The sequence below is a fragment of the Pinus tabuliformis genome, chromosome 5_1 (assembly GCF_031772625.1).
Source record: "Pinus tabuliformis cultivar Carrire ecotype Pingquan chromosome 5_1, CPIR1, whole genome shotgun sequence".
Classification (NCBI taxonomy): Eukaryota; Viridiplantae; Streptophyta; class Pinopsida; order Pinales; family Pinaceae; genus Pinus; species Pinus tabuliformis.
Genome location: NC_142305.1, coordinates 645,829,924 through 645,854,769, shown reverse-complemented (window position 1 = coordinate 645,854,769; position 24,846 = coordinate 645,829,924).

The window sequence follows — 24,846 nt, the reverse complement described above, 5'->3', positions numbered from 1 at the left end:
CTATCAGACCTGAGGCATTTAATTTTGCGATCTGATTCATTTTCAACAAATGCTTTGAAAGATTTGAATTTTTCGAATGCTTCACCTTTGTGCTTCATCAGTCCTATCCAAACCATCCTGGAAAAGTCATCAATGAATAATATAAAGTATTCTTCTCCTCGAGGTGACCTTTTCCTAGATGGACCACATACATCTGTATGAATTAGCTCAAGAGGCCTGCTAGCTGATCCTTCCTTCTCAGGAAAGTTAGTTCTGGTTTGCTTACCAAACTGACATGATTTGCATATGGTGTTGTCTGGAACTTTGATATCTGGAAGACCACGAACTGCCTGGTATTTGCATGCTTTCCTTATTTGTGAAAATCTTAGATGTCCCAACCTCCGGTGCCATAACAAGTGTTCATCATCCTTGCTCAAATAGCATTGTTGTTGTCCTTCTTCAAATATGTATAGATTATTTGGAGTTCTTCTACCTTTGATCATTGTTTCACCTGTATCAAGATCACGAACACGACATCCATTTGATCTAAATATTACCTCGGTTCCTTGATCGCTCATCTGACTGACACTCAGAAGATTATGCTTCAATCCATCAACATACAAAACATTTCCAGCTTTGACCTTTTCTTTCAACTGAGCAGTACCTTTTCCTTTTATGGCTGCAGGGGAATCATTTCCAAAAGAAACCTTCTTCCCTTTTTCTAATGCAGTATATGATTCAAGTTTTTCTTTATCCCCTGTCATATGCTTCAAACATCCGCTGTCGATATACCATAGATTTTCCTGTCCTTCTGCATAAAAAGCTATCCCACATCTTTCTGGTTGTGGTTCCTTCATTCTCCATATTCTGGCACTTGAGGTTTGTTCCTTCTGAGTTGTCTTCCAAAACCTGCTCCTGCATTCAGAATCTTCATGACCAAAGTTATTACAAATAGAACATTCAACTTCATTTTCAAGGGCCGAAAAGTTGTTATAGGTCCTTTTCGTGATCCCAGTCATATTCCTTTGTTTTTGGGCTTCTCTAGTCATGATTGTCTTATAGGCAACACATTGAGCTGCTTTGTGACCAAAATTATGGCAAGAGAAACATTGACCATTGAAGAAACTCCTGCGATTATCAAATCTATCATCCAACCGATTGTAGTTTCTACTGACATCCATTCTTGAGGAAAATTGAGAAGATTTTACCTGTGGCTGATTGTAGTTTCTATTTGTCCTTAAGGTAGCTTGCCCCCGATTTTCTTGATAGTATTTATTTGTTCTTGAGGTAAGTTGTCCCTGATTTACCTGATGATTTCTATCAGGCCTTTGCTCGCTCCTCCTTGCTGCATCAAGATAACTTTTGGATGTGGATGCTTGAGATGTTTCTCCATTATATCCCAGACCTATCTTAATTAGTGGAGAACGCTGCGCATTGATAATCTCATCCAGAGTTTCAGATCCTTTAACAAATTTAAGATTAATAGCTTTTGTTTTCTCAATCTCCTTTCTAAGACAAACAATTTCACATTCCAATTTTTCAAGATGTTTTTCCCTTTCAGCCAGTTGACATTGTAGAGAATCAATAATTGCACTTTTCTCTTCTAAGCAAATTTTGAGATTAGTCATCTCTTCACAAAAACCTTCTACATCTATAGCATCCATGTAGTCCTCATCTTCAAAAGCCATTAAAAGTTTATATTCATTACCTCATTCATCTTCGTCACTATTTGAAAGACCATCACTATCTTCATGAGTGTAATAGCTTTTCTTATTTGCATTCTGTTTCTTGTTCCATCTAACAGGTTCCTTTCCCTTGTCAATCTTATCCTTATGAGGACATTTGGTAGCATAGTGACCTACTCTTCCACAAGAAAAGCACTTGAAAGGTAGCTTACCTCGGAATCGTCCAGCACCCCTTTGAAGATTTTTGACAAAATTTGATTCTTCTTCTTCTTCTTCTGATATGTGTCCTGACTCATAGTAGTCTCCTTTGCCGGAAGCCTTGAAGGCAGCTTCTCTCCTGTCTGAAGGTCCTCCTTTCCTCATTTCATAAGCAGTTAGAATTCCATGCAACTGTGACATTTTAAGGTTTTGAAGGTTCTCCTTTTCTTCTATTGTAGAAACTTTAGATTCAAACCTAGGGGACAAAGATCTTAGAACTTTTTCAACCACAACAGCCTCTTTTATTTCTTCACCCAAATTTTTCATACAATTAACAATCTCATCTACACGAAAATAGTTAGCCACACTTTCATCATTATACATCTTGAGATTTTCATACTGAATCCTGAGGGTTTGAAGTTTTGCTCATTTTACCTGATCATCTCCTTCATAGCTTAGGACAATCTTGTCCCATATTTCTTTTGCTGATTTTAACTGCATAACTTTCACGAATTCTGATTGAGATAGACATCCCAATAGGGTATTGACTGCCTTTGCATTTGTTTCATATTTCTTCTTCTCAGCCGGATCTGTAGGAGTTGCTGCTGGAAAAGTATATCCTGTATCTATGATATCCCAGACTTCTGTACCCAAAGATTGAAGATAGGTAGTAACTCTTACCTTCCAATATACGAAGTTTGTCCCATCAAAAACCGGTGGCATGATTGATGCTTCCCTCTCGTAGTTGCTCATGATGAAAGATCTTCCTTCAAGCGATCAAGCTTCTTCAAAAGGACCTGCTCTGATACCAATTGTTGGAAATAATACTGAGAGGGGGGGGGGGGGGTGAATCAGTATTATCAAGTCAAATATTTCCTTTTTCAATTCCAGATGACATACGCTACTTCTGTTAATAAAAACCGCGTATATACGCAACTACAGATAAAGAAACCCGAGTATACAAAGCAGACTTATAATTTGATTTATCTTTCAGATGTCAGTTATTAATCTGTGTATCAGAAACAAATAAACAGTACCAAAATCAGAGCAGAAGACAGTCACACACAAGAACACAAGATATAAGGAGGAAACCCAATATGGGTGAAAACCCCCTGCTACAATTCGTCTCTATCTTCTTTTTAATTAGAAACTTCTCTTTACAATGTTTTGTACTGGTGCAGTCTTTACCAGTACGCAGGCTGCAACCTACAGAGAGCTACAACTCTCTCTCGTTCTCCAGCTTTCCTGGAAGGGAGCTCCAACCCCCTAAGTTATTGTACTAGCTTGAGATACTAGTACGCAGGCTCCTACCTGCAGAAGGCTGCAACCTTCTCTTTGCTTTCAGGGACCTCGTTTCATTAATTTTCAGACTGGATCCACAAGTAACATCAATCAAACATCAAGAATTTCTGCATAACCCAAACTCCTTTTCACCAATCAAAAGCTGAAACAAATAAGCACTTTTCTGACCACTGTACCCAGAACATAGTGACTGTAATCAAACACCAATTCTGAACCCAGAACGCTGCAGAAATAAAACAGAAGCAGCTAGAACATAAATCAAGATATATACGCTACTTCATTGTTCAGCAACCTGCGTGTATACGCTTCTGTATCACAACCAACCTACGTATACGCTTCTTTCATTCACAGAAAAAGCGTGTATACGCACCTGCAATTCACTGAACCTGCGTACAGATCTATAAGGGATAATTTATTCTTTTAAGCATTCAGACATTAGTTAACCCAGATTTATAGATCAAGATAGTGCCACATATAATAGATCAAAATTATACAGAGATACCAATGTTCAAGCCTTGAGATTTTGATCCGTCAATAGCCCTTATCCTTCTTGTGCTTAGGTTCCTCCTTTTTCAGATCTAGATCTGCACCATAACCCGATCACACGTATTCCAGATCTAGCACAATATCAGATATTCAATAATTCAGATGGTGATTTGCCACATGATCTCCTTCCTCTTTTATAGTTTTAGGCCTTCCACAATACCACAGTCCAAAACCATAATAAACCAATACCAAGGGCCCAAAACCTGGGGCCAACTCTTCTAACGAGATACCATGGTCCACAACCATAGGTTCAAATTCCAAGGACTAACAACCACGGACCAAAAATAAGTTTCCCACCATGTACGCGCTTTTATGTGCATAAAAGTGCGTGTATACGCATACGCGACTTCAGAACGTATAAACCGCGTGTATACGCGACTTCTGCAAGCTGTACATGCGTATACAATATTTCCTTCATTCTAAGCATCTGAACTGAGATCTGTCACCAAAGTGAGTTGCCATCAAGGACAACACCTATACCATAGAGCCATACCTGTGCCAAAATGCCAACAATTTTTACACTAGAGTCTTCTTTACTTTGATCTTTCATTTGATACTAATTGACCGTGTTGTGCTGTTTTTACCTGTTTTACTCTTCTGCCTTCATTTTTACTACATAGTAACTTTCAGCTGTTTATTTATCATAGTAAATCTGTCATTGTCTCCCACCATTCTGCACTTGGTAATTTCACATTTACCATTCTCCTGTAAATCTCATTAGCCTCGGTATATTTAGAAAGATTTGTCTTGGTGAGGAACAAATGTTTTACCTCATGCTCAAGGAAAAATAAGTTCTCAAATGTGTCATATAATACTTTGCCCGTTGGCAAGGATTTAATGGATGAAGAGTTGGCTTGTTCCTTAGCCAACTATTTGAGTCTGTTTCCATAGTCCAATTGTGTCATGAGTTTATCATTGATGACCATAGGATTGGGTAGACCCTTTTCCCTCAAAATCTGAAATTTAGCCATGAACCTATCAATGGTTACCTGCATATTGTGGCACTTTTCTTCTAAATTAAGCATGAGGATCGTTTTAGAAAGGACCTTCCTTTTTTCTAGAATGGTGGCAGTTCTGCCTTCAATGTTCAGCTCATGTAGCTCATACTCGTTTTTGCTATTGAGGAAATGGATGAGTCTATTTGCATCCTCAGGCTTATTTTCCAATTCCTCCACTTTCTGGATAGCTTCAGTAGTTATCTTCACTAGCTCTGTTTTCTTAAAAATAACTTGGATTGATGGCCAAATGTCATTGATAGAGTGTTAAGGCCTCGAAAATCGCTGCATCAACATCGGGGATAACCACCCGGTCCAGACCTTAAAGGCAGCTCCTTTTCCGTTTGGTGTGGTGGCTCCGACTGGATATAATGGGACCAGTTTCCCAATGATTGGTAAATAGGATGGATAAATGATTGATTCTCTAATATCTAATGATAATGGATGAATGATTTAATCTAAAAATAAAATTATAAACAACTATCCTATCCCGAGAAATTGTTGCTTTTAGCGTAACTTTTGATGGTCTTCATCCACAAACAGGCATATAGATGACTCTTGTTGGTAAACAAAGATATTTATTCATATGATAATTACTAAGCCAAAATAGTTGAACAAAGCAATCAAGCAAACATTATTACACTATTCCTCATATATATCATAGACATAGATATGATTGAAAGAATAACAATCCTTAGACATTCAATAGTGAAAAGTACAAGGATTGTTGTTAAAACACATACATATATTCAATGATAGCAAAATTTAAACGAATGCCGATTCACATAAAAGAATGACACAAGAGCATAGATAATAATACCATATGTTATTTGAATCATTCCCGATATCAACCACATTCAAATTCCTTCTTTTAACTTAGAAACACTTCCACAAAAGGCAATAGTGCACATGTCATCAAAGCTTTCTTCGTCAAAATTTAGAATACTGGCCTAGTCTTCATAAAAAATAGATCAAAAGCACAATAGTGTGACTTACTGATTTGAGTTTATACAAAAACTGAGGACCCTTTCCAAATACATGAAAGGGCCTATAAATACTAATTAAGCTAACTAATTACAAAATAAAAGTGCTATGCAGGGAAAATTTTAAGAATCCCCCTAAATTTATAAATATAATAAATGGGCGAATCTCCATGGTATATAGGAAAAATGGAAGGCGATTTTATCAATAATATAATATGTATATATAATTTTTTGGCGAATCTCTCATCAGGCATGGCGAATATTTTACTCAATTATAAAATCTTGTAAGATCTTGGCGAGTCTTTCACTAAATAATAAATTTTTGTAAAGTCCTAGTGAACATTAGCATAGGCTACATGCTGGTTTAATTCCCCATTTAAATAGGCTACATTCCAGGTGAATACCATGGGTCAATACCATGTGCCATTTTTGTTTTTATTAATTCTAATATTAGGGTTAATAATGGTTTTTTGCATGGTATTAATAACAATCTAGTCCGTGGTATTTGTCCCATAGTATTTTGGCCATAGGTTTCACCTAAATATAACCCATTTTTTGAGTGTTCGTAAATATAAGGTGACTTATGGAGTAAATATAAAAAAAATGTTTTATTTGTTTACCATACCTCTTGTTTATTTATATTTTTATTAATTTACCATACCTCTTTTACAAATATGGTATTTGGCCCATAGGATTCAATTAAATAAAAGCTCTTTCTTGAGCCTTCATAAATAGAACGAGGGTTATGGACTAAATATAAAAAGATGTTTTATTTATTTACGATACGTCTAGTTTATTTATATTTTTATTTATTTACCATACCTTTTGAGTAAGTATAAAAAGACGTTTTATTTATTTACCATACCTCCACTTTACTTATATTTTTATTTGTTTACACCCTTACATGTATATAAGGTGACTTATGGAGTAAATATAAAAAACGTTTTATTTATTTACCATACCTCCACTTTACTTATACTTTTATTTGTTTACACCCTTACATGTATATAAGGTGACTTATGGAGTAAATATAAAAAATGTTTTATTTATTTACCATACCTCTCATTTATTTATATTTTTATTAATTTACCATACCTCTTTTATAAATATGGTATTTGGCCCATAGGATTCACTTAAATAAAACCTGTTCTTGAAAATGGGCGAATGGATTCACTTAAATAAAACCTATTCTTGAAAATGGGCGAATGGAAGGTTGTAAGTCCTAATTTCAAGGGCTAAATTTACCTTTTTTACCCTCTCCCTTAAAATAAGGTGGGCTATTTGAGGTGATTTTTAAAAATGTACTATGATACAAAATATTCGCCCACTAAAAATTTAAAACCCCTTAATTTCGCCAAAGGGCAAACATTCGCCCCTAAAATTATCCTTGGTGCTATGTAATTGGTACAACTATATTATGAATATCTCCTCAAAATCGGCTTGTTCTCAGTCGGCAGCATGATTCATTGTTTCGGATGATTTCCCTTCGGCTTGAGCTGGCAGATATCTAGCATCGGTTGCAACTCTGGACAACGACTTAGGTGAGAATTCAGTTGAGCTGAATATGTGGCATCTTGGATCTCGGGGATCATGCAACTGATGACATCAGTTAAACATTTGAGTGCGGCCCTTTGACTGTATGGCTTGATTAAGAAAAACCAAAAGGCATCCCAAGTTAAACTTTGGATGCCAGCGATTAGTCTTCCATTCTTTTCCAATTCCTAATTGCATGTTTGTTCCAAGGCTTTGGCTGATGTCAATTTACCTGGATTACATTGTGAAATCATGTTAGACAGATAAAGAGTGTCATTGACCAATTCAATTAAATTTCTAGTAGATAACCGACATCTTGAGGTTTCTCTTTCTGCCCTCATTAGTTGTGACTACCATTCTAGAAAAAGGATGTCTTTGTGTGACTCTAGAATTTTGGGCAGATCTGAAGCTTGTCCTTCATGGGAGTCTTGCCAAGCAAGAAAGCTGGTTAAGGTCTCATCACCATGTTCTAAATCCTGCCTAGCTTCACTGATTTATCAACTATTGATGTAGTAATCTCACAAAGAGGTTTAGCCAGAGAAATGTTATGACATAGCAGTTTTAGCTGTGTAATAAATGCCTTATTGATTTGTAGAGCTTCTGTTCTAAACTCTGCTACTTGAGGAAGGCTCCTGAACTTTTCTACTTCTTGTGACAGTTGAGTGATTTTCTCATCCTTAGTCTTGCTCATTTGTTCATTCATCGCCTTTAATCTGGCCAATGCTTCGGACAATTCCTTTTGTTTCTGTACCACGCTCAAATCTATCCTCTGTTTCTCTTTGAGCAATTGCTCATTTAATTGGCTGTTTGTCTACCGCTATATTGATAGTTTTTGTTCTAATTGTTCTATTTTTCGCTGTGCTTCAGACACATGCGACTACAATGAACCAATCATTTGATCTTTTCCTTAAGGAGATTGCTTACTTCCGAGGCTTTATCCATGGTGGCTGCCAAATATGCTCCGGCATACTGGGAGAGTTTCGTAAGGTCATCAGAAGGGTTCAATTCCTCCTTCCACACCACATTAGCCATCTCTGTTTGATCTGGCAAAAGGGAAGATTGATCAAGTCTCCTCCTTTTCCTCTGTCTTTTCACCACAGCCCTGTGTTTAGGACTATAAAAGACATCTAATGGTGGTATGTCTTCTATCTGTAAAATAATATGATCGGATGGATCTTTGGGAATTATTTCCGCATCTCTGCTACTGGGTAGGCCGCTGGTCCCTTCACTTGGAACCGTAGTCGTGGTTGTTTCTTGACTGACTGTCACTTGGGGTGTGCCGAATCCTTGTGAAGTCTCGGGATTGTTTATAATAGAGTCAAATTGTTGCCACTCTTTGAGGAGTTTGGGATCAATTTGAGTCTCTAAATCAATAACTTCACTGTCCTACTTCTTTTCTTTCTCCTGCTCTGTTTCCTGCTCTTTTCCTTTTTCTGACTCTTTTCCCTTTTCGGGAATTTTCTCTGTAGCAGGAGGCTCGTCAATACTCTTCTGTTCAGGCTCACTTGACTTAGTTGTTGGTGTAGTAGCCAATAAGTCCAGAGGCAGAGTTTGCAACCTCTGTTCTCTGAGCCTATTGAATTCTACCAGTCCTTCATCATTATATTTCATCTTGGCCAATGTTTTAACCTGAGACAATGATTCTGCTGAAGAAAATAGATTATCAAATTCATCTTTTTCATGGTCAAACTTAGTAAGTTTGGCCTGTTCAAGTACATTATAGGCAACCTTCCGAGGATCGAATTTCCTGTTAGGGATGGTCACAAGATTGAGCATATTTATTTTTCCTGTCTCCTTCTCAGCATGTTTGTAATCAAGTAGAGTATAAAACCCACATCTCAAAGGGAATATGGACCATAACTGCTTTTTGGAAGTCCTAAGAGTTTTGGATGTTCCAACAGTTGTTATTTGATAAGGTAACTCTTGTGCCAACAGTTTATCAGGTACATACAATGGGAGGACATGGGGTCTTGTGGCGCTACCAAACACCCTTATATATGTGAACTTATCTTCCCCGAACCAATTTCCCACAGTAGTCAAGTCAATTTCTGCCTCCTCGGAAATCCTTGGGGCGATCAAAAATGGAATAATAAATGGGCAACATGAAACCATTACAGATTTGATACAAGTGGTCTTTATAATGTGCCTTCCATAACATCTGATGATAGATGTGGATTGGCTTAGGGTCCTGTGGTGTCCACCTCCACCCAAGTATCGGGTATTTGGAATTAAAGAAAAGCATATCCATAACATAAGCATTGTAATAGAAGGGGGGAATAGTCCTGGTGGTTTTGCGTGAATTGAATATCTAAAATCAAGAATTGCAGAGGCTAATTTATCAGACAATATATTCGCCCAATCCATGACATAAATACTAACAACCGCTTCCATTAAAGGAACCATTTCAATAGTAAATTTCACTGAATCATGCATTCCCCATATCCTACGCATCATTGCCCCAACGTAACAGTAAGGAGATGAAAAGGAATCCACGGAGTACTTACCCGATGATTCATGTTTCTGCTTTGCGGGATTCTATCTCCATTTTCTAATCGGGGCTGATTACGTCTCATTCTCCTCTGCGAATTTCTCCATAAAAGCTTTGTTGTATTTCTTTTATGGTTCAGGCAAATGATACATTTTCCTCAAGTCGTCAGGCTGAAATGAACCGAAAATTCTTCCATCAACTGTGCAAAACGTCCTATTAGAAACAGGAATTTTTTCGACTACCCATCTGACCACATTAGTGTAAGGAAGAATTTTCTCCCAAGCTGCTATCCTATGCAAAAATGAGTCGGCTAGATCTTTCAGGGAGGCATCTGATTTATTAGTTGAGCCTACAGTAGCTTCTTCCGACACTTCCTCTGGTTCTTCTGCCTCAATTAAATTATAGATGCTTTGCCAGCTTGTATTTCCAAGGCCGAGACATGTAGTGTCTGAGATTAGGCCCTTTTTGCTTGGTCCTGGGTCACTGGTGGGCTGGACTGTTACTGCAGGGGCCGCTGCTGCAGCGGATCTCTTGGATTTCTTTCCCATTTGCTTAAAACTTGATACTTCAACGAAATTCTGCACAAGGAAGGAAACCAGCGTGATACAGAGAAATAGATAACATGAGCCAATATGAAAGAGTTATATCTATTAACGAATAATCAAAGATCATAGTGAAATTGCCGCAGATAGAATCTAAGTGGAAAATCTCGGCATAACTGCTTCATTAATTGGCCGCTTCACCTGTCAATCATGATAAGGGAGCTTTTAAATATCCATCATAACGTCTATATGGTGAATAATTGATTCAAGCGTGGCTTAGATTTTTGGCAGCTAATCGCATTTGATGATTGATGTCGTGAAAGGGAGGGTTTTAATAATAGTCCAAAATATCGTTCAATCACCAAAGGTGGTATAATGCATGCTAATCTTTAATATGCTTAGAAACATGTGCCTTGATTTAATGTATCGCAATCGGGATAGGGCTCGGGTCACATTAGTTGCGCTATTGCGAAATCGCTGATCGCCAATGGCGATATGCCTTATCACATCGGAGGATTTGAAAGTGTCACGATCAATGAATTGATTGCCATAGCCGATTGCCGATAGCGATACCTTTTCTCGCATCGAAGGAATGGGAGGGGGTGCCTTATATATACGATGCGCTTTGCCTTTCCCTGATATCCGATAGCGATTTCCCTTTTCGGATCGGAGTAATTCAATGGGTCCTTATATATGTTTTTCTCATTATTGTGATATGCGATCTTGTGATCGCTTTATCGTAATAATAAAAAGCTTTATGATTTGTTTAAAAGACCTATTTTATCATTGTTTAAAAGGGATATCATATTTCAGTCGGACCTTTTGATGAGGGTTTTTTTCTAATAATAAGTTAATACCAATTTATTCACACATCTATGTTTAAAAGGGACCCATTTCATATTATGATTTTTAAAGAAAATTTTTATGAAATGGGGGGTTGTTGTACAGCACAACAATTGGCGATTCACTGGGAGAAACAGTTATCTCTAGGAAAAGTTAAAATACTTAAACTTTTTAAATTTGAAAATCTTATCCGAGCGAAAAATTCTAATATAACTAGGCAAACATAAATTCTGAATGTAATGATAACTATTTCTGCTATTCTCTTCTCATGTTATAATTAAATACATTCTATGTTTTAAATTAGCCTTAATTAGTTGCTACTAATAAAACAAAAACTTTTCCAACTTAGCTTTATAATTACTTCTTTGTCATAGGTAGAGCCTCTACTGCCAGCAAACGTCTATAGTCTCGACAGGGATACCTTTTAACCATTTGATCATTCATTATCCCATCCATTTCAGAGTATAATTAAAAAGAATGAATCCAGAAATATGTTTTCATATTTTTGTATCATTTTTTTTCTTTCCTTATTTTGTAAGATAAAAAGCCATTGTCCTGGTTTGGTAGCCAGCTATTTGACAATGCCATTCACTGGTTGTAATTTAACTGAACAAGTTGGCTCGTGATGAGACCCCTTGTCTTATAATTATAAGCCATTACCCTGTTTTGATATGCAGTATTGGTAATGTCAGTTGAATTATTTCCCTATGATCATGGTAAGCAGGCTTGTAATAAGACCTCTTATCTTTTACCTCAAATATATTTTAGAATTACACTCTGAGTAATTATAACCTTTGATGAATGGGATGAACAATTTTCTCCTTAAGAGAAGATGGATGACAGGATAAGAGTTGAAGATGCTAAGATTGAATCAGTATCTGTTTTGTATTGATAACCGTTTTCAGGCTGCTTAAAAACATTAAAATGGTTTACAGTACTTCTAATCTTTGAGAAGAGTTTACAAAAATAAAATGGGGTTTCAGAATCTAAATATACCTAATTTCCTAGAAATCTTCCTTTCGTTTAAGGCTTCCATTTTAAAAGCAAATATCATAACTGTTTCTTTTGAGAAACTTTTTCAATATAGTAAAGACCAATGGAAGGCTAACTTTATTTTTCTACAATCCTAAAAATCTAAGCTATGTACAAAAATTTAGCTGAAAATTGAATATTTACAAAGGGAGAAGGGGTTACCTTCTCAATTGAAGAATTTTTTCAAGATAAGGCCGTTAACAGGAAGAGAATCTCTCTTTCCTGATAGATCTTGCAATATGAAAGTAAAGGGGCCTATCTTCTCATTGATTTGAAATGGTCCGAGCTGTTAGCGCTCGAATTTGGCCTCAGGCTGAAGAAGGCAAAATCCAAGGCAACATCAAACCACTTAGCCTCGTAGCTAGCCCTACGAGGACAGGAGAGGGCTCTCTCCAGGTCTATCTCGGAAAAAGGTCTTCAAAGGGCTGAGATGACCAATAAAGAACACTAATTTTAGGCTAGTAAACTGATAGGGAAAGTTTGATTTCAAATTTTTAGGGTTTTGTTGGAAAACTGAGCACGACAATTTTGGGTGCGGGGATGAGACACAGTTTTTGCAGAGGTCTTTTTGGGGCAAGGTAGGAGATTGTCTTGATGCCTTTGAAGGAAGTGAATGAATAGGTATGACTGGTGAGGAGCTAAGGAGAGCAGGAAACCATCAGGAGTTCTCCTTAAACAGATGAAAACATAGATATTAAGCAAACTTAAAGGCAGAGCATAGAAACCATGAATTCTACCTTAACACTTCATTTACTTAATTTGCAGAAGAGAAGAGTAGGAAAATGATACACATAAAAAACTTACAAGTACATGAGAGAAACACACCATCAAAACAATTCACCACAGGAATCCCAAAGAGTGTTGCAAAACCCTGGTCTTTCCTTTGCCAAAATTGCAGAGGTACAAAGAGTAATACAGTCTAAGCTTATCCCTCAAAAGTCCAACCATGAAAATGACTAAGAAAATACATAATATAGGCAAGCTAACACATTCCCTTGCCTCTAGGGGTCGAGCTCATCATCCTAGGAGCTATTTCAACCAATTCTAAACTGAGCACTACAATCTAGGCAATCAAAACAACTTGCCTCTATAAGTTAGGAAACCAATTCATTCATTAATTTTTTGCTATTTTATGAATGAATCTTCTAGAATAGGTAAAAAAGTGTCATGTCATCATGAAAATACATTATTTACATCAAAGAGGGTGAAAAATCCCATGAAAAGTCAAAATTAGTCAAAAGTTGCGTTGTCCTGAGCTGTAGATGAAAAACTGGCAAATTTCCCTGATGCGTAGCGCGCCATTTCTCAACGCGTAGCGTGCCTTTGAGCCCACTTTTGGGGCACTTACTGGCATCAAAATGAGGCTCAAGTGGGCTTGTTGGAAAGGTCTGGATGTCTGCTCTCTAGACCAAGTGGAATTTCTCAATTTGGTGCTCATTTGCCCCTCCAAAAATGCAATCTCCCAAGACTGCTTCCTGTGTGTCCAAAAAGTGGCAGAAGGTCATTTTTTGCTTGTTTTTTGACCTTTTGGGGGCCCAAACCTCAATGAAATGTCTTGGCAGTGGCTGAGCAAGTGTATTTTGTCAAGAAAAATCCAAAAATGCAGAGTTTTTGTGAAATGGACCTCCCCATCTTCAGGGTAGCGCGCGGCGCGCTACGCGTTGAGAGCAAAAACCTGTTTTTAGTAAAAAAATTCAAAATTGACCAAAATTGCTCCAAATTTTCTGAATTTTGAGCTGGGGGTGTATCATTGAGCACCATGCTCCTTCAAGGAATCTTCAGCCAAAATCTGAAGTGGATCGGGCCTTTTCCTCCGTTTTAGTGCCTTGGCCAATCGTCCTTTGAGTACCTTCATTTTCGCTTTGCACACATGCATGCGAGCCCAATAATGATTCTTCATGTGGCAGAGCATATCTTTGTCCCTGTTTGCCTTGGCTAGCAACTTCTCTAAATGAGTGTTCACCTGAATGAGCATAGACCCTTGCTCAATAGGTGTCAAATCACCGGGTCTCTTGCGAGCCAAGTTCCGGTCTTCTCGGATCCTCCGCAACTCATCAAGAGTGTGTTCATCCTCTAACTGTTTGTTGCATTGCTCTAAGTAGTTGATTGTCCAATTTGCCATTTCCAACTTCTGCTGCAACAAGTGATTTTCAGCCTTTTGTTGCTGAATGATCTCCTTTAGCTCCGAGCTAGGAGAACTGATGTCAAAGTCAATAATGTCTATGTCTAGATCACCTGATGGCCCCTCATCAATCATGGGCTGCTTGCCTCTCTCCTGTACCTGTGCTGCTGTCGAAAGTGAGGCCCCTTCCACCTGATGTGGAGATAACACTCGCTGTGCTGACGAAGAAGGCGAGACCCCTTCCACCTGGTGTGGAGATAATACTCGCCGTGCAGATGAAAATAAGGCCCTGTGGCCTCTCTGATATGTAACACATGCTGGAGTGCTGACATGCTCGGGCTCTGGAATGTGAAACTGATGTGAAGGCCCTCCCTCATCATGGACAATCTCAGGGGGTGGCTGTGGCACCGTGAAGAAATCGCGAGAGATGAAATCCTCCCAAGCAATACCCTGCTGTGCCAACTGATGCATCACTATGATCTCGATCAGTGCATAATGATATATACTCTTGTGTTGCTGTGCGGGGTTCTTCCTTTGCACTAAGGGCACCATCCTCTCTATATTTCGGCACATGAAAAATGGAATGTTCATCATTCATACCCGGGTGAAATGCATCAACAAACGGATATGGTACGAATATAAACGTGAAAATCTTCCCTCACAAGTGAAATAGCGCATAATGAGCCTCATCAAGGGTTCATACTCATCCCTTAGGAATCTGAAGTGAAAAACAGCAGTTAGGTGTCTCATACACCCGGGTTTGATATATGGTTGATAATGAAATCTGTCTAACTGCTGGCACTTGTTCCACTCCTCCCCAACATTTGGTATCCCGGTGGCTTGAGCAACAATTTCGAGTGATAAGGTGAAATCCACTCCTGCAAGGTTCACATGATCATTGTGTAAATGTAGGACAAACAAGCAGACTAGTTCTCTGTGATGTTGAATTTGTGAGATCCGCTCACAATATCCAAAGCATGATTGATACTGAAAACATGTCATTGCAAGTGGACAAGCTTGCAAATGAGCCAAAGAAGTGGGCTCCTCCCTGACATGCCAACCGCCTTTACCACCCTTGTGATGCCTCTTTGGCACTTCTACCTCCGGTGTTGAATCACTGTCATAAATCTGCTCATAATCTGATTCGGTTTCTGACATGGTCTTGAAGGCAAGATGGCTGAAATGTATTGCTGACTTTGCACCCAATTAACTGCTGTTTGACTTTTTCAAATGCTGTCACCAAGGGGACATAAATACAAGGGGATTGTTAGGGATAGGGGAACATGAGGGAATTAGGGACAATAAACAAAAATAAGGAATTTAGGGAAGGCAACATGGGAAATCATAATATTGTGGAACTTTAAGGTGGAAGTAGGGTTTGGGAATTTAGTAGGTTTTAAGGATTTTAGAGAGGAAGATTATAAAATTTTATGGGAAAATTTGAAGGAGAATGTTGATGAAGATGAGGGAAAAGAGGGATAAAAAATGGGCAACCTTGGACAGCAAAATACTTTGAAACCCTAGCACCACTAAGTCTTTAAATCTTCCACAACAATGTAGGGTTTTGACTTCTCATTTTCATGGCATTTTAACATATTAATTTCTCATTCATCTTGCAAAACCAAAACTAGCCATGGAGGAGAGGCCTACCTGAAATTTTCTTGAGAAAAAAGAGGATTTGGTAGCTTGCTGGCAGTTTATTGGGTGAAAAACCCAACGCATAGTGCACCTTGCCCAACGCGTAGCGCCCCTCTGGTGCGTAGCGCCTGAACAAAATTACACTGAGAAAATCGCGCTGATGCGTAGCGCGCCCCTGACGCGTAGCGCGCCCACCCTGATGCGTAGCGCGCCCCTGAAACTGCCCAATTTGCTCAATGACTCTTGAAATCGCCTTTGCAAGGATTCACTTGGCTTGTGAGAGGAAAATGAGTTGCTAATGAAGAGTGATGTGCTTTTATAGGCTCCCTTTAGATTTTTTATTTGCTCAAAACCCACTTTATAATGTTTGAGTGTTAACACTTTTTGAATTAATTGGCTCTGACTTCTGGTTTCCTTTTTTTGAAAAAAAAAATTGGTTGAAATGATGATTTCTTCTGAAAATTTTTGCAGGGATGGCTTCTAAGATGCTTTGGCAAAGGAGACCAAGGCTGCGCTTCAACATTTGGAGAATTTGAAATTTTTACAATTTTTACAAAAATGAGATAATGACCTTTGTTTTTCAAAAACTGAGTTTTGAAAACAAGGTGAAAATTTAGCTGTACAATAGTGAGAATTATTGAAATGATGTTTTATGAAGGACATCCCTCTGGCCTGCTGGTCCTTTATGACCTCTCGAGACAAAAATTGACTCAACCCTAGACCTAAGACCTCGAAAGTTAAAACAAGATGAATGACCCTTTGAAGATTTTATTTACTTAAGCAAACCTGAACCAGCAGTGCCAAACAAGAGGGGAATAAAAGACACAAACTCCCTCCACCGGGGTTATGGCATGCCTAATGGAATGCAACATGATCACACTGATGGGACACCTAATCATGAAATGCAAAGAGCTTTGATCTCTGGTGGAGGGCTACTAGACCGACTCTAACACGAGCCACATTTTCTGGAACTTTGTGTGTTTTCCTTTATCTTCATGGGCTTTGTCCCATTTCAAAACTAGATCACCAACTTGTAATTGTTTTGAACTGGTCGAAGTTGTATCAAAAGATGATTTGATAATTTGCTGATGTTTTGCATGTATAATTCTGGCTTTTTCCCTTTCTTCTTCTAGTTTCAAAATTTGATCGTGTCTTAGTTGAATAGAAGATGAGGGACTTTCTTCAATAAACTGCACTAAAGCTAAGGATGGAAGCACTAAGTTGGCTGGTATGACAACTTCCTTTCCATACACTAGATTGAATGGAGAAGTGCCTATAGAGGCTTTTTGAGTTATTCTATCAGCCCATAGTGCAAATATCAAAGATTTATGCCAGTTTTTATGATTATGTTCAATAGTTCGCTTAATAATTCTAATAAGGTTTTTATTGGTGGATTCTGCCAAACCATTGCCCTGAGGGTAGTAATTTGCAGAATACCTCAATTTAAATCCCCTTTTGATAGCGAACTCAAACATAGAATTTCCAGAGAAATAAGATGCATTATAAAAAACAAGAGCGTTCGGGACACCAAACCTGGTAATAATGAATTGATCTATGAATTCCATAATTGCCTCAGAGTTTGTTGTCTTTAAAGGAATTGCTTCAACCCACTTAGTAAAGTAATCAGTGGCAGTAAGGATATACTTATGCTGTTTGGATGAATGTGGAGTGATTTCTCCAATGATGTCCAACCCCCATTGCTCAAACGGTTGTTCAATGTTGACTGGTTGCAAAGGGAAAGCTGGCTTTCTTTGTCTTCCACTGGATGTTTGACAACTTTGGCATTTCCTTACATATTCATGAGTATCTTTGAACAAGGTGGGCCAATAATACCCAACATGAATGATTTTGTGAGCTGTGGTGTCAGCTCCAAAATGTCCTCCTGCTGGTCCATCATGAAGTTCCTGCAAAACTTTTTGTGCTTCAGGTTTTTCTAAGCATCTTAATAAAATTGAATCATAATTTCGCCTAAACAATACATCATCTATAATTGTGAAGTTTTTTTCTTTCAATCTAATGGCACGCTTGTTTTTATAGGAGAGATTGGAAGGAGCGTACCCATTTTTTAAATAGAAAATCAGATCTGTATATTGTGATTCAGGACCTGTGGTACTTATCTGATTGATTTCTTCAGTATCTTCTGTACTTTCAAGTTCTTGAATGTTGGATGCTTCTGCTAACAACCTGCAAAAACCTTGGCCTTTGACAATCTTTGCTGGCTTGATTTCCAAGTCATATTCTTGTAATGTTGTGACCCAATTTGCTCCCTTTTCTCCTAATTCCCTTTCAACTAGTAATTGTCTTACTGCTGAAAAAGGAACTATAACTTTTGTGTGAGCTTTTAAGAGGAAGGGCCTGTACTGTTTAATGGCTTTGTACACAGCAAAGGCTTGTTTTTCAACTTCCGAATAATTTAGTTTAGCACCTTGAAGATTTGAGCTGTAAAACGAAATTGGTGCTTCCAAGTTTTGATTAGTAATTTGAGTCAACATTGCTGCATATGACGAAGCGGATGCGAGGGTATATAGTATGAAATGATTAGAAAAATTGGGAGTGCTTAAAGCAGGGGCATTAATTGTTGATTGTTTAATGGAATCAAATGCCGATTTTTTTTTAATCATCATTGTAATGGTAAAATAATCTGGGAAAAATCTGGAACGAACCTTTTAACAAAGTTAATTTGACCCAAAAATGACTGCATGGATTTTTTATTATGAGGGAATGGAATTTCAGAAATCTCTTTAATTCTATCTGGATCAATATAGATACCATATTTTGAAACAATGAAGCCTAAAATTTTTCCTTGATTAAGAGCAAAAAAGGACTTCTTTGGATTAAGAGAGATACCATACCTTCTACAACGTTCAAAGATTTGTTTTAAATCATGTAAATGATTAGACCTTTTCTTGGAAAATACAGTAATCATCTAAATAGAAAACTACTAATTTGTTGAGCAATCCTTTGAACGCTATGTCCATGGCTCTCTGAAATGTGGCTCCTGCATTGATGAGTCCAAAAGGCATTTTTTGGTAGGCATAAGTTCCCCACTTAGTTCTAAAGGTAGTTTTAAGACTGTCATCAGGATGGACCAAAATTTGGTTATATCCTGAAAAACCGTCTAAAAAGGACATTAGTTCTGAACCAGCTACCTAATGTAATGTCTGCTCCATAGTAGGTAAAGGGAAGTTATCCTTTTGGCTTGCCTTATTAATATTTCTGAAATCAATGCAAATCCTGATATCGTCATTTTTCTTTCTAACAGGCACCATATTGGAAACCCAGTTTGAATGTATCACAAGAAAAATTATCTTAGCCTTCAAGAGTTTATTTAATTCAGCCTTTATTTGACTCTCTAGGTTAGGATGAATCTTTCTTAACTTCTGTTGCACTGGTTTTTGTTCAGAAAACATTGGAATAGTATGTTGAATGATTGATGCATCGTATGTTTTCAAATCATCATATTTCCAAGCGAAGACATATTTGTTTTTTGTTAACAGCCTAATGAATGTTGTTCTTTCTTCTAAAGAAAGTTCTAGTACCAAATTGATGTTTTGAGGGTTTTCCTCAGTACCTAGGTTTATCAATTCAAATCTTAAAGTGGAACTCTGGAGTTTTGAATTGGTCACCCGTTTAAACCTGTCTCTAATATCATAAAGATCTTCAAGCTTGACCACTGGTTTTGGTATTGAGTTTTCCTCTTACTTTTCTTTCATTTGAAGGTCATGATCACTTTCATCAATGATTTGGTCATCATAGGACTTGTCAGAAGTCAAGAAGTTTAAAATGTCTTCATCATGATTGAACACTCTCCAATTGGTGACATTATCGAGAATTGATGGTCTAAAAATTAACTCTACTGAAAATCTATCCGGGTTGTAATCTTCGTATGATAGGAGTCTGGAGGCAACATTAGCTAGTAGGTCTGCTGCTGCATTCTGGGACCTAGGGATGGGAGAAATATTGAATGCTGAAAATTGAGAGATGAGTTCCTGTACTAGAGACTGATAGTGTTTGAGATGACAAAAAAGGCAATGAATTGAATTTCTAGCCTGTTTAATAACAATTTCTGAATCACCAAACACTTTCAGATATTGAACCTTGAGGCCAATTGCTTTGTAGAGTCCTTGAACTAGGGCCTCATATTCGGCTGTATTGTTTGTGCATTCAAATTCCAGTCTGCATGATAACATAGTTTTTTCTCCTTGAGGACTAATAAAATACATCCTGCTCCTGAACCTTCACTAGACTTAGACCCATCAAAATATAGTGACCAAAATAAAGAATTATCAACAATTTTATTGACAGTTTCCTCAGCAACATTAACACATCTTGAGCTATCTGTTTGTGAAAAGTTTTCAATCTGAGATGTGAGATTATTAATTGGGAAAAAAGATGGTTGGGCAGTGAAATTGCCAAAGAATGATTCAGATGAATAATTCCCCAAAATATTGTTATTGAATGCTATTGGTTGGTTTTCTTGTTCAAACTCGGTAACTGTATGGGTCATGTGTTTCTCCCGATCAATCTTGATCTGATTTGGTTTTCCTTTATAAGGTAATCACATATGAGACCAATCGGTGGAAATATAACCATGGAGTTTTTCATACCAATCTCTACTTAAAATCAACCCATAGAATTCAGGTATATCGGCGATCAAAATATCAATTCTTTGAACCACTCTAGGATCAGCTGATAACCTAATAGTTACTGAGTTGATTTCCCCTAAAACCTGGACCTTAGTTCTATCCAACTATACAATATGAATTGCAGACTTTTGGGGTTCGATGTTCAGTTTCGAACAAACTGAAGCTGGCATTATGTTAGAGGAAGATCCTGAGTCAATCAAACAATTGTGTAGATTTCTATTATAGATCTCATAGGTTAAGAGGAAAGGAGGAGTATAAGAATTTGATTTATCCCCAATTAAGACCGCATCAGTATCTTCCACTCTACTAGGAGGTGGTTGGCCTGAATCATTAGCAGCTTTGGACAATACAGCATTAGGAAGAGGTGAAGAAGGAACGACATTTAACTCCTTAAGAAGTAATTTCTGCTGATGTTTGAGTTTGCTAAGTTCAAACATAGTAATATTCGCTTTAGTCTTCTTCATATCTTCGATAATATTGTAGTCCATAGAATCTGATACTACCAATGTCTTGGATGTTGAAGGTAGATTTGAAGATGATGGTTGATTTTGGGATGGTATCGCTAAAGCTTTCTTTGTAGGAATCTTTTCTTTGGTAGTAGTGGAACCTGCATTCCTTTTCTTCGAAGTTGTCTGGATAGGTTCAGGAGTCCCTTTACTCCTGGTAGTCACAGGGAAAGCTTCTTGTTCATTTTTTGTATCGGAGGTGGGTAAAATAAAATCCCACATCCCATGACATTCGACAGTCTCTTCTTCTTCGGGTTCCTCAGATGGCAAGACTGTTTCATCTTCTTCTTCTGCTTCAAGATCTGAATCTGCGTTGGATATAATATTTGGTGGTTTTGATTCAGGTTTCTTAAAATTTCTAATTGGCCTTTTTGTTGAGGTTTTAGCTACTTGCTTCTTGATTTCGACCATTTCATTTGACATAGTCTTGAGGAATTTTTGTAAACCTTCCATATCATATAGATCTTTAGGGATTTTCTTCTTTGAATCATCCTTGAAAGGAACTTTTTTGGATTTTCTATCTTCAAGAGCAGCTTTCTTTTCTAAAGCAATAATACGTTTCTCTACAGCAAGTGCCTCTTTCATGTTTTCAGCTAAAGTTGGTTTTGCAGCCCTGTCTACAAAAATAGCTATATTTGAAGGTAGGGCAGTTATATACCATTCGCTTATGATTTGCTCACTTGGTTTAGAGGCGGTTGGAATCTTATTCAAGAGTTTATTAAATCGTGAGTTGAATTCCTTAATAGGTTCTTTGGGCTCTATCCTAAGATTGGAGAGATCATTGATTAATGTTGCTAAAGATCTATCATCGCCGTACTTAGTAAGAAACTGTTCTTGGAAAATGTTCCAACTAGTAATGGATCCAGAGGGCAGGGAAAAATACCAAGACCCAGCTGATCCTTGCAAAGTATAAGGGAAAAGCCTAACGACAACATCTTCCTCTGTCACTCCTTTCAAATTAAATGATAACATGAAATTATTAATATGTTCTTCAGCTTGTGTTCCAGCATCTGGATTAAACTTGGGTAACCATTTTTCAGGGAAATCAGGCAATGGGTGTAATGGTGCAGGCATGGTGACCGCACCAGGACTATTCCATGGATTCTGAGCCATTGAAAAACCAGTAGTGGATGATATTGCTGATGAAATTCCAGATGTTTGGGAAGGAGTTGATATTGAGGATTGAATGGGTTGGGATGTTGAAGTTCCTGATCCCTGTTGAACAACAATATGTAATGGAGGAGTGGATGGCTGACTTTGCGCTGGGGAAGATGAGATGGAAGATGATGATGAGAAAGTTTCACTGTCAGATCCTTCAGTATTCTTTTTTGCCCTTTTCCTTTTAGGTAAAGGCAACTCAGTAGGTTCAATACCGAGCTTTCCACTCTGAAGTCTGGTGAGAGGGTGAGGTAGATTGAATTGCGAAGTCTCACTGCCTTGAGATACCTCAAATTTCTGTGGTGATATCGAAAAGCCTTGAAGTTTATGGATGAGAGACTAAACTTCAGGGGACTCAGGACTCAATCGTTCTGAAGTATGGTGGGTTTGAGCAGTGGTAGTTGATTCCTCTTCTTCTCGCTTGAATACTGGAGTTCCAGCATGCAAACGGGAGGTATGAGGTGAGGTGGAGGGAGATTTACTCTCAGAATGGGTTATAGGTTTGGGTTTTCTCGCCATTCATAGTTCATGCCCTCCTTCTAGCACCAAAACTGTTGAGGCCTCAAAAATCGCTGCATCATCATCGGGGATAACCACCCGGTCCGGACCTTAAAGGCAACTCCTTTTCTGTTTGGTGTGGTGGCTCTGACTGGATATAATGGGACCAGTTTCCCAATGATTGGTAAATAGGATGGATAAATGATTGATTCTCTAATATCTAATGATAATGGATGAATGATTTAATCTAAAAATAAAATTATAAACAACTATCCTATCCCGGGAAATTGCTGCTTTTAGCGTAACTTTTGATGGTCTTCATCCACAAACAGGCATATAGATGACTCTTGTTGGTAAACAAAGATATTTATTCATATGATAATTACTAAGCCCAAATAGTTGAACAAAGCAATCAAGCAAACATTATTACACTATTCCTCATATATATCATAGACATAGATATGATTGAAAGAATAACAGTCCTTAGACATTCAATAGTGAAAAGTACAAGGATTGCTGTTAAAACACATACATATATTCAATGATAGCAAAATTTAAACGAATGCCGATTCACATAAAAGAATGACACAAGAGCATAGATAATAGTACCATATGTTATTTGAATCACTCCCGATATCAACCGCATTCAAATTCCTTCTTTTAACTTAGAAACACTTCCACAAAAGGCAATAGTGCACATGTCATCAAAGCTTTCTTCGTCAAAATTCAGAATATTGGCCCAGTCTTCATAAAAAATAGATCAGAAGCACAATAGTGTGACTTACTGATTTGAGTTTATACAAAAACTGAGGACCCTTTCCAAATACATGAAAGGGCCTATAAATACTGATTAAGCTAACTAATTACAAAATAAAAGTGATATTTAGTTGGTATAACTATATTATGAATATCTCCTCAAAATCGGCTTGTTCTCAGTCGACAACATGATTCATTGTTTTGGATGATCTCCCTTCGGCTTGAGCTGGCAGATATCTAGCATCGGTTGCAACTTTGGAGGGTGACTTAGGCGAGAATTCAGTTGAGTTGAATATGTGGCATCTTGGATCTCGGGGATCATGCAACTGATGGCATCAGTTAAACATTTGAGTGCGGCCCTCTAACTCTATGGCTTGATTAAGAAAAACCAAAAGGCATCCCAAGTTAAACTTTGGATGCCAGTGATTAGTCTTCCATTCTTTTCCAATTTCTGATTGCATGTTTGTTCCAAGGCTTTGGCCGATGTCAATTTACCTGGATTACACTGTGAAATCATGTTAGATAGATAAAGAGTGTCATTGACCAATTCAATTAAATTGCTAGTAGATAACCGACATCTTGAGGTTTCTCTTTCTGCCCTCATTAGTTGTGACTGCCATTCTAGAAAAAGGATGTCTTTATGTGACTCTAGAAATTTGGGCAGATTCGAAGCTTGTCCTTCACGGGAGTCTTGCCAAGCAAGAAAGCTGGTTAAGGTCTCATCAGCCTGTTCTAAATCCTGCCTAGCTTCAACTGATTTATCAACTATTGATGTAGTAATCTCACAAAGAGGTTCAACCAGAGAAATGTTATGACATAGTAGTTTTAGCTGTGTAATCAATGCCTTATTGATTTGTAGAGCTTCTGTTCTGAACTCTGCTACTTGAGGAAGGCTCCTGAACTTTTCTACTTCTTGTGACAGTTGAGCGATTCGCTCATCCTTAGTCTTGCTCATTTGTTCATTCATCACCTTTAATCTGGCCAATGCTTTGGACAATTCCTTTTGTTTCTGTACCACGCTCAAATCTATCATCTGTTTCTCTTTGAGCAATTGCTCATTTAATTGGTTGTTTGTCTATCGCTGTATTGATAGTTGTTGTTCTAATTGTTCTATTTTTCGCTGTGCTTCAGACACCTGCGACTACAATGAACCAATCATTTGATCTTTTTCCTTAAGGAGACTACTTACTTCCGAGGCTTTATCCATGGTGGCTGCCGAATTTGCTTCGGCATACTGGGAGAGTTTGGTAAGGTCATCGGAAGGGTTTAATTACTCCTTCCACCCTCCAGTATTGTAGCAAGAATGCTACAACTCCTGGGGCTTCCTGTCTCTTAATTTTATCAACCCGGTAGTTCGTACAAACTTGGAAGCGACGGTGCTGTATGTACAAGTACT